Source organism: Pseudochaenichthys georgianus, chromosome 4, assembly GCF_902827115.2.
Source record: "Pseudochaenichthys georgianus chromosome 4, fPseGeo1.2, whole genome shotgun sequence".
NCBI lineage: Eukaryota > Metazoa > Chordata > Actinopteri > Perciformes > Channichthyidae > Pseudochaenichthys > Pseudochaenichthys georgianus.
In genome coordinates, this window is record NC_047506.1 from 41,596,453 (window position 1) to 41,608,555 (window position 12,103).

At 42.1% G+C, this 12,103-nt stretch overlaps 1 protein-coding gene across 3 annotated transcripts in view; it reads left to right on the plus strand.

The window, feature by feature from the left end:
• znf644b (zinc finger protein 644b) overlaps positions 1 to 12,103 on the plus strand; it is a 63,791-nt gene that overhangs the window by 35,461 nt on the left and 16,227 nt on the right. Inside the window, exon 3 of one of the 3 annotated variants that reach the window (XM_034080305.2) lies at positions 11,235 to 11,287. The exons of the other annotated variants lie outside the window; for them this stretch is intronic. The gene's annotated coding sequence lies outside the window, so the exon portion shown is untranslated. The remainder of the gene's footprint in view (positions 1 to 11,234; positions 11,288 to 12,103) is intronic. 3 annotated transcript variants of the gene reach the window in all.

Here is a 12,103-nt window from a genome sequence, read left to right on the forward strand (position 1 = left end):
CCACCGTCAACAAGCTCCTCAAACCCCGTGCTGACACCCTCCCTTCCTCCACTTCCACTTTATGCAGTTCATTCCTCCAGTTTTTCTCTGACAAAATCACTGCCATTAATCTCTCCCTATCCGCTGCATCTGACACACATACATCTCCCCCAACATCCACCGCCACAATTTCTCCCCCCATCTCTCTGGACCTCCCGAGCCCTCCTCCCCACGGCCGCCTCTCCCAGTTCACTCTGGTTACCCCCCCTGAAATACTCAAACTGATCAGCTCCTCCAAACCCACAACCTGCTCCCTTGACCCTCTACCCACCCCTCTACTGAAGTCCTGTCTCCCCGTCCTCTGCCCCTACCATGTCAACCTTTTCAACTCCTCCCTGTCCCAAGGAACCGTTCCCTCTGCCTTCAAAACTGCTGCTGTCACTCCCATCCTCAAGAAACCCGGTCTGGATCCCTCTTCCCTCAGTAATTACCGTCCCATCACCAACCTCCCCTTTCTCTCAAAAACAATAGAACGCATTATATCCAAACAATTCCACCGCCATCTCCAAACCAACTAGCTTTTTGAACCCCTTCTGTCTGGTTTTCGTCCCCACCACAGCACAGAAACGGCCCTCATCAAAGTCCTCAATGACCTCCTCACCTCTGCTGACACCGGTTCCCTCAACATCCTCATCCTCCTCGACCTGAGTGCAGCCTTCGATACCGTGAGCCACACCATCCTGCTTACCCGACTCCAGGACATCGGTATCAAAGGTACTGCACTCAGGTGGCTCCAGTCCTACCTCTCCGACAGATCCCACTTCATCTCCCTCAACAACCACTCCTTTGCCACAGCTTCAGTCACCCAAGGTGTTCCCCAAGGTTCAGTACTCGGCCCCCTCCTCTTCATCATCTACATCCTCCCCCTTGGTCAGATTCTCCGCCAATACAACCTGGACTTTCACTGTTACGCTGACAACACACAGATTTACCTCAGCACCAAATCCCCCCACAACCCCCCCCCCCCTCACCCACATTGAATCCTGTGTGACTGCAATAAAATCCTGGATGCAACACAACTTCCTCAAACTCAACAGCAATAAAACTGAACTCCTCCTCATCGGCTCCAAATCCACCCTCAGCTCCAAAACCTCCAACCTGACAGTCACCATTGATGGCACCCCTGTTTCCCCCTCCACCCAGGCACGCAACCGTGGCGTTATATTTGACCCCACCCTCTCCCTCGAGCCTCACATCCGTCAAGTTGTAAAAACCTAATTTTTCCACCTCCACAATATTGCCAAACTCCGTCCCTCTCTCACCCGCCCTGCAGCTGAGCGACTCATTCACGCCTTCATCTCCTCCCGCCTTGACTATTGCAACTCCCTCCTCTACGGCATCAGCACCACCTCCCTCAATAGACTCCAGCGTGTCCAGAACGCAGCCGTCAAACTCCTCACCCACACCAAATCATGGCATCACATCACCCCGGTCCTCAAATAACTCCACTGGCTCCCCGTTTCACACCGCATCCACTACAAACTCCTGGTCCTCACTTTCAAAGCCCTCCACCATCTGGCCCCCCCTTACCTCACTGACCTCCTCATCCTCTACCAACCACCCCGGTCCCTCAGATCCACCTCAGCCGGTTTGCTTTCCATCCCCAAGGCCAAACTCTGGAGCTTCGGGGATAGAGCCTTCTCTGTGGCAGCCCCGAAGCTCTGGAACTCCCTCTCCCAATACCTCTGTGAGTCTGAGTCCCTCACCCTGTTCCAGTCCCGCCTCAAAACCCACCTCTTCAACTCTGTATCCATAAGCCCCCCCCCCCCCTCTCAACCAACTTCCTCCTAACTGCTTTTCTATTTTGTTGTTTCTTTGTTTCTTTTTGGCTTTGTTTTGGTTTTGTTTGTCTACCCTCCCTCCCAAATGTAAAGCGTCTTTGGGTTCCAGAAAAGCGCTATAGAAATAAAATGTATTATATATCTATATTAATAGTTTAGGTGAAAATGTCGAAGGAGCAACCTTACATTTTTATGCGGACGATACCATTATGTACTGTGCAGGTCCCTCGATTAACGAGGCTGTTGTTAAATTACAGGCTGTTTTTAACATTATTCAGGCTCAGCTCTCTGAGCTTAAGCTTCTTTCAAATGTGGATAAAACCAAGGTAATGCTCTTTTCTAAAGCTAAAGCTAAAAATACACTGGAGACTGCTTTGGATATTGTAACTGCGCAAGGAATACAACTTGAAGTGGTTACCTGTTACAAATACTTGGGTATCTGGCTTGATGATTGTCTCACTTTTAAATTTCATGTAAATAACCTGCTTAAAAAGCTGAGGGTTAGGTTAGGTTTCTTTTACAGAAATAAGTCCTGTTTCTCGCTTGAGGCCAGGAAAAGGCTAGTCACTGTGACCTTTTTACCTGTGCTGATTTGTTATATGAATGCACCTGCCAATTACCTGAGCAAGTTAGATGCTGCGTATCACAGTGCACTGAGATTTTTGACAAATTGTAAAGCACTTACGCATCACTGTACCCTGTATACCAAGGCGGTTTTGCCATCACTTACTGTACGGAGGCTCAGTCACTGGTACTTTCTCATTTACAAAGCCATGTTGGATAAACTACCATCTTATATCTGCTCCCTGATCTCTCGGCGAATTGAACGTACTTATTGCCTGAGATCGCATGCTGTGGTTTTATTAAATGTGCCAAGTGCTAGGACTGTCTTAGGGAAGAAAGCTTTTAGATGTGCAGCTCCACTAACTTGGAACAGTCTGCAAAAAGAATGGAAAATTACCAAGCTAGTACCACTACATGTTTTTAAAGCTCGGTTGGATGCTACAAAATCAGATGCTGTACATGTGGTTAAATATGTAAATTGTAATCCCTGTACATTTTGCTGTATGATGTCCTTTTGTTGTTCTGTTGTTTATGTTTTTATGTCTTCTTGTGGAACCTACTGCTGCAGGTCTCCCTTGAAAAAGAGATCATTGATCTCAATGGAATTTTACCTGGATAAATAAAGGTTTTGAATTGAATTGAATATATCCTTTATTTAACCAGGTAAAAGACTCATTGAGATTCAAATCTCTTTTCCAAGAGCGACCTGGCCAAGAAGGGCAGCATGTACAAAGTTACAACTGATAAAACACAGACATGACAGGCAGACAAATACAGCTGTAAAACACAAATAAAATGGCACATTAGCCAGTCAATATGCAAAGTAAAACAAACTATTAAAATCATTCAAAACTGGCAACATTTAAAACGATTTTAGGATATACGAGCACTCACATCTACCAATGGTGTCGTGTTCTCTGTCCTTTAAGATGGACCTGAATTCCCCTGAATATTATTATTATTATTATTATTATTATTATATATACAGTGGGGCAAAAAAGTATTTAGTCAGCCACTCAGCCACCAATTGTGCAAGTTCTCCCACTTAAAAAGATGAGAGAGGCCTGTCATGTTCATCCTAGGTACACTTCAACTACGAGAGACAGAATGGGGGGAAAGAATCCAGGAAATCACATTGTAGGATTTTTAATGAATGAATTGGTAAATTCCTCAGAAAAATAAGTATTTGGTCACTGTGACGAAGGTAACTTTGTCACTGATGGCTTCGGGCCTTGCATATGTGCACATGTTTATACAGTTTATATTATTGATTGATGTAGTGTTTATGGTATTTTATTTTGAAATGTGTTTCCCTTTCCCCATGTCTGTTGCCATTGATTGTGTGCACCTGGTGCTCTGTGGTGTCTCCTCCCCCCTCACCTGTGTCCTGTTGGGTTGATTGGGTTGGGCATTTAGGCTCTGGGGTTTTTCTGTTTGGGAGAGAGTGTGTGTGAGATCCTTGTGGCTGCAGGCTGTGGTCAGGGAGAACCAGCAGGATTGAGGCTGTGTGTCATGTGTTCCTGACTTAATAAATGCCCACACCGGGTTGTATTTTGGACATTCTGCCTCTGCCTCCTTGCTTGGTCGGGCCGCTCAATTGTCAGCTTCACAGACCTGTAACTTCTTCTTTAAGAGCCTCCTCTGTCCTCCACTCGTTAACTGTATTAATGGCACCTGTTTGACCTCGTTATCAGTATAAAAGACACCTGTCCACAACCTCAAACAGTCACACTCCAAACTCCACTATGGCCATGACCAAAGAGCTGTCAAAGGACACCAGAAACAAAATTGTAGACCTGCACCAGGCTGGGAAGACTGAATCTGCAATAGGTAAGCAGCTTGGTGTGAAGAAATCAACTGTGGGAGCAATTATTAGAAAATGGAAGACATACAAGACCACTGATAATCTCCCTCGATCTGGGGCTCCACGCAAGATCTCACCCTGTGGGGTCAAAATGATCACAAGAACGGTGAGAAAAAATCCCAGAACCACACGGGGGGGCCTAGTCAATGACCTGCAGAGAGCTGGGACCAAAGTAACAAAGGCTACCATCATTAACACACTACGCCGCCAGGAACTCAAATCCTGCAGTGCCAGACGTGTCCCCCTGCTTAAGCCAGTACATGTCCAGGCCCGTCTGAAGTTTGCTAGAGAGCATTTAGATGATCCAGAAGAGGATTGGGAGAATGTCATATGGTCAGATGAAACCAAAATAGAACTTTTTGGTAAAAACTCAACTAGATGTGTTTGGAGGAGAAGAATGCTGAGTTGCATCCAAAGAACAACATACCTACTGTGAAACATGGGGGTGGAAACATCATGCTTTGGGGCTGTTTTTCTGCAAAGGGACCAGGACGACTGATCCGTGTAAAGCAGTGTTTCTCAAACTTTTTCATACCAAGGACCACTTAACCAATAAAAAAACACTCGCGGACCACCTAACTCCACAAATATCCAAAATCGCATCGTTTTTCTAGAACAGATTACAAATCGCCTGAAAATGGTACAAACAAGTGGTAGCAAGTGTGATGAAGGTGTTGTGCTGGGCTATATCATGCCATCGAAAGTGAAACTTTAGCTCGCTCCATTGCGGAGATATTCCCGCGAGAGTGCGGAAATGTATTTATTTAAAATGTGAAATGTTACCAATATACTCGCGGACCACTAGGGGGCGCTCACGGACCACCAGTTGTCCGCGGACCACACTTTGAGAAGCACTGGTGTAAAGGAAAGAATGAATGGGGCCATGTATCGTGAGATTTTGAGTGACGACAACCTCCTTCCATCAGCAAGGGCATTGAAGATGAAACATGGCTGGGTCTTTCAGCATGACAATGATTCAAAACACACCGCCCGGGCAACGAAGGAGTGGCTTCGTAAGAAGCATTTCAAGGTCCTGGAGTGGCCAAGCCAGTCTCCAGATCTCAATCCCATAGAACATCTTTGGAGGGAGTTAAAACTAATGTTTTACACTCTTGGATGCTACGCATAGCATCGTTAGCACAGATGGAGCTACGATTGCTCAAATGCTAACCCAACTCTAAACATTCATTGACGTTAGCTTAATAAAAACACCAGTAACATAACATAAAGTACGCCTACGCAGGGTTGACTTACCGAAGAAACTGCATTCATGGACGGTCTGTTTTAACCGCAGATAAATCCTATATTTGCATGACGAATAGTCCACCAGGAAACAACACAACAAACACAGCCGAGTTCAAGTAGTGTTCTCATGAGCTGAGCCCCTGTAGCATCACGGAGCCAATGGAGCTAACGGAGCTAGCAATGAGACAGAGGAGCTAGGAGTAGCAGTCCCGTTGTCATGAAGGGGGAATCTAACTATACAGAATATGTTTTTTGTGGATCCAGGCTAGAAACATGTTAATTTTCTGATGTTAAGTTGGACATTTTAACATAGGGTCTACGGGAATTGCTCCCATCTGCATCCATCGCCTACAGTTTGCAGCATTGGACTTCACCGCACTGTCCCAGGGTTCGCCGCTTGGCTCTGATAGGCCAGAAGTCGGTTTGATTGCATTTGGGCTCGATTGCTTATCCTGCCTGAGTAGCCCGGATGATGCTGCATCGCAATTTTTTACGTAGAATTTTATACACCGAATGTTTTGACATCGAATTTTAAACACCGAAATATTTGACGTCGAATTTTTTTCACTTGAATTTTTGGGATCTGAATTTGAACATTCAAATTGTTTTACTTGAATTTTTACATTTGTATTTCACATAGGTACATTCGGAGCAAAACAAATTCAGATACATGATTTTCAAAGTAATTATTTTCAATGCTATAAATTCGGTGTCTGATCAAATTCAAATACTTCTGTCTCTTGTTTGCTTCCATACATCTTATCTTATGGTGACGACGTTATCAAACATCTGTGTAGGTGAGCCCAGAGATCAAAGGTTTCCAGGGAGATGTGTGCTGTGAAAGGAGAGCCTTTCCATTGTTCTGAATGAGAAATAAAGCTCTTACATTTCTAACTATAGTTAAAAAACGGTAGCTAATATTGGCAAAATGTCAACGTGTGCAGCATCTCAGGACCCCGACAAGTGTCTGAGTCTGCTGTTTGTGTACTTTCGGGTCAATAATGTGGCATTTTTGGCAGATTTACTAAAGGTGTGCAGCTGCTGCTCTGAGGACAGATCGGGCTTAATTTACAATGGGCCTTAATGGAGACATGTTGAATTTTGTTGTCACTTCATGCCCTCAAGAGGCATTTTGTTTCATTTTTTTGCATCATTTTTTGAATTTTTCAAGCTAAGAGATGTTTTCCTACAATTGAAGCATACAATTATGTCCCAGGAGTGTAGGGTTTGAATTATGGCAGTTAAAAAAAAATGTAAGGCACATTTCAAGCTGTCCTCCACTCTAGCTGTGACATCACACACTCTACACTGAAAAAAACGGGGAGTAAGATTTACTTAGGAACATCGAGGTAAGAAAACGCATGCAGAAAACCTAAGTAAATTTAACAACGCATATTTCAAATAGCTTCTATTTACAGTTAAGAAGTGTTTGTTACTAAAGGCACTTAAGTAAACTTTACTGTCACACTCAGTTTTGTAAGTACATTTTATTTACTATTGTATAGTAGATTTTACTTAAGATTACATGTGCATCTTATTACAAATCTTCAGTAAAACATATTTGGCTTTTCAGGTTATTTTTACTTGCTATTCTTATCTTTCATTTAATAAATATGTAGGTAATATTTAACTATAATTATTAAGTAACATCAAATGCAATTCTTATTCAATAAAACTGTGTTACACTTTTAAAACAACACTATTCTCCCTCGATGGAGATGGACACGTTGGGAGGTGTGGCGTCTTCTTTTGCTGCACTTCATGGGGGACATGGATCTTCACGACACTCAGCATAGTCCTTTCTCCACAATATCTTTGCCTCCATTCTGTCAAAACATGTAAATCAGTGTAAACCTTTCTGTGAATTTACTAAACTGATTGGGTTGGGTTAGCTATTTAATTTAGTGTTTAAGTAGCCATGTTCTTTTTAAGCAGAGGGGATGGGTTCAAAAAGAAGCTTCAAAAGGTTCAAAGGGCTTTATATCATATAGCTACAGTGTGGATATGGGAATTTATATTAACTCTTATTTGTTACGGTCAAAGTATGACCACAAGTAAGGAAGCTCAGTTCATTAAATGTTTGCCTTGTTCCCAACAGGAAGTGAACCTGATTAAATAATTGGGTTCTACAAGCTCAAACTATCAATTCTCCTGAAAAACACATTTGAATCAGAATATTAAACATTGAAATTGAGTAAGTTTGAAAATATATATAAATATTATACAGTCAAATTAGATTCCAATGTACTTTATCTAAATGTTAACTTAAAAACTGGAGACTGAAGAGGTTTTTCACATACTGGCAAGATGTAGCCTACTTACCTTTAGAGAATAGAGATATTCATGTACAAACAGAACAGCAGACACATTTTAACACAAATCAAGCAGAACATTTACCTGGTTCTCTTTAATCAGCTCCTCTGCAGACTCTTCCAGAAGCGCCATCAGGCGGGAGGACGGCTTCCGTCTAACTTCAACGTGGTGCTGTTTAACAGACATGTCGATTATTGTAGCGAACACACATTACTTTAAGTACAGAAATAAAAGCACACATGTGCATCACACACAGTCGGATGCATGTGAGTGAACTGGCTTGACTTCCACAGTAAAGGAAAACTCAGTTTGGCGACACACTGCTAACTACCGAGCAGGATTTGAAAATGTAGCGCGAACACCACCAACAAAAAAACTCTTCTGAACTACTAGTGCGGTGCCCCACTGCCACATGTTTTATTCAAAACGGTGAATTTCGCCAACTGTTAACTAATTTGAAGCAACTACTAAACCACTAAGTCTTAGGCTACATGTTGTGTGTCCCTTCGTCCATGACAGCAGGCTAAAGTAGCAAGCACGCTAACTAGCTAAATTGCTAAGCTGAAACACTGACGTTAGCTAACATTTGTTTGATATCCATATTAAGCTGACAAGCTAACAGGGATGTACAGAGTTAATAAAGTACAAAAATATACTTACATGATTCAAAATCTACGAGTACTCATATTAGACGAGGGTCCATGCTTTCATGCTTTCATCTCTTCTACTGGAACCGTCTGCTTTTTTTCAAATGTCTGTACCGTGCGCAAAGTCATCGGGGGCGTCGCCCACCTTTACTCAAATTGCCCAGGTACATTTTACTAGCTTTTCACAGGTTGTAGGTCAACGCATTACTTTAGTTAACATTTACTTGGTGCTATGATTTAAATGTACTTATCAAAATGAAGATACAAAATTACTCCTTAAAGAGCCTGTGACACGGTTTTCCCCCATCATCCAAACCCATCAATTTGAGTACATATTGTCCCCTTGAAAACCGTTACTGAACTGATTTTGGATATTTGTACTTTGATAACCATTAATCTGCCTTCACTGTTGACAATTTTCTGGATCTTCTCTGGGATCCTTCAAGTCCCGCCAAATGATGGGTGACGTCATTGCGGGCACAGCGCTCCAGCTGCACCGTTCAGGATCCCAGCATCTGCATGTAAACGCACGACGGCGCACACAGCAGCAAGCTCAGACAGCGATGACAGGTTAATGTTGAACGTGTCTGAGAGCTCATATGAGGCTGAAGGATCGGTTTATGTTGTATCTGTTAGAAGTTTAGGAATGAGGTGCGTCAATATGGGCGATCATATGGTCATGTAGCCAGTGGTGGAATGGGACTACAAATCATCCCGGGACTCTCGACCGGCCCACTTCGGTACCGCTAGTAAATTGTCAACGGGGGGAGTGGGGGATGTCAGGGGCGGCTGGTCCTACGACGCTGGTTATCAACTCGGTAAATCAAGCCAGGGTTTCTCTCTCCAGCTGAGAGCGCGTTCACGTCTAAGACACGAGTGGATCTGACTTTAATTACATTTGTCTCGAGTGTTTCGTCAACATAATGTGTTAAATAATACTTCTGCATACAGTCTGTGACACTGTGAGTGTTGCACGGCCAGATGAGGCTGGAGAAGCTGACTCGGATAAGGAAATATATTATATATTGTGATATTATATGATCGATGATCTGATTGATGATGTGATATCAGTGTGATATGAATGATAAGTGCGACACGTCGGCGTCTTCTCTGCATACGGCAGTTTAAACTGTATTTCCTTTATCCTGTAATATGACTTGAGAGATTTAAACTCCGCACACTGAGTGGATCTCTTTTCTATAGACGCCGGAGGCGGGCAGCGTCAGGTAAAAGAAGTTATTTAGCCTTCTCAAACCTGAGCCTCACGCGCCGCCTATGGGGGATGTGCTAGTGACTTATCCGACCGGCCCACTTCGGTACCGGCCCATCGGGATTCATCCCGATAGCCAGTCCGCCACTGCACCCAGCCCACGTAAACTGTCAACGGGGGGAGCCTCGCTGCGGGGAAATGGTGGACCTAGTGTCCCGATCGGAGTGGGAATAATAATAATAATAATAATAATAATCCGTGCATTTTATCCATTAATTTCCCCAACATTGTGGTAAAAAAACACACGTTTAATCCACGTTGGTGTACTACAACTACAAAAAGCATCCGTTTGTTTTCTCATCAGGAAATGCAGACCGGCTCAAACAAACGATTGTTAATCATCATTCTCACGATCATTTAATGTATCATATGTTCGCTGAATTGACATGAAAGCACTAATAAATGTAGTTTCATCCACTTGAGTTTACAACTACAAAAATAATCGATTTGTTTTTATATCACATCCGACGGGAGGAAATTCAGCAGCTCTCACTCCCGATTTTTAATCCTAATGTAATCATCATCTTCACCACGATCATTTATGTTTACGTCGCCGAATTGACATGAAAGCACTGACAAATATGAATATACTGTAGTCAACTTCATTAACACGTTATTAACGTGCCTAAACTCAGTAATTCACCATTTCTACGCATGACAACACACTGTGTCCGTGTTTGGCTCTCGAAGCGTTCCCGCATTGACGTCACTTCCGGCTTCCCCCAAAACTTCAAAATGAGTCGAAGGAATTTCCCCGCGATGTTCGAAATTATTGATATTTAACGGAACGGTATCGCTTTTTTTTTTTTTAAACTGACGGTTCGAGATGACTAGTAGCCCAATATTTCATTGCACAACAGTTGTTGGGATGCTGTCACAGGCTCTTTAAATTCAAGTAACACATTAAATAATAAGAGAGATTTTGAGTAAAAGAAAATTATTAGTAATTTCTTGTATAATTTAAACACATAATCATAGTATTATTTACTTATTTTATCAGTGTAGCCTTAATGAGATGCGCAATACCCACTAATGTTAAAATCTGAAGAAGGCCTCTTTACCAAGCTCCAAACTAAGTTAAATATCTCAATGTGTAAAAGATATGAAAAATCTGAAGTACAAGTTTTATAGCTGAAGGTCTTGGTGGTGATCATTTTAAAGTTGGAATGAAGTCTCTAGCTGAAAGTATGGAAGGAGTAGCATTTGGCACACGGTGTAGGTAAAAGAGGATTTGAAGGTTCCTCCCATTGAGTTACATGTTAAAAAAGAGTTTAAAAAGCTGAATATTTCAAAAAGTACAACATATTTTGAAAAGTTTCCCATCATGTGCGGAAAATGCTGAACATTTTGATATTTGAATGGTTTCTGTAGCTGAAAGTATAGGCTAAAGTTATTCAACGGCAAAATATTGGTTGAAATAAGGAGAAGAAGATTAAAGATTTGAAGAACTATAGTGGAATGCTGTAAACAGCATTCACACTAATGATTGTTTGCTTTCTATTGTCTAACAGAACACAATGATGATGAGGCGCCCATAAATCTAATTGACCAAACTGAAAAGGAGGTGAGTGTTTGGGGAACGTAGCAGGCAAGGTTAGCACGGCTCATCACAGATTGATCTGTGCATACAGCTTATCAGCATTAAAGCTCATAATCCCTGTAAATATCTCCAGGCAAAGTCAGCCTTTTAACATTGACTAAATGAAGTAAATAGAGGCAAATAGATTCATAAAAATTACATTTCTGTTGAACCCTCGTTATATATAGACGCGGTTGTGTGAGTTGGCTGCTAATGAGGCTTACACAATTCCAACCAAGATATTTTGATGGTTTTGCCACCCTGCCGTTTGGGGGTAACAGTGAAGTCGGTTTTAAATGGAGAGCGTCTGTTCTCCCCTCCAACCTCTTACACCACAACAGATGGGGAGAATATGAAGCTCGGAAGGTTTTACCTCTGAGGTGGTAACAGTGAAGCCACTCATTAGCACTGAATTTATCACTTCGTTAGCAACACAGCTTCCTGTAGAGAGAGCCACCCTGGATGTCAAATCCACAGAGCATACGTTTAGAAATAAATCAGCTCTGGACTGCAGGGTGTAATCTGTTGTAAAATGTAGCATACACATGTTTAATTTAATCCTTAATATGATCCTATTTAATAACCAATTGAATAGTTCATAGTATAATTAGGGAAGAAACAGGGTTGGGGAAATACGGTTTACATGTAATGAGTGTATGTAATCAGGATATAAAAAAAGGTAACTGTATTTGATTACAATAACATAAAAATAAGTAATCAGATTACTCTTACATAAACAATTGATATTACTAGCACGATTAAACACAGCACTTTTTTAAATAAAGGTTGATATATATTACA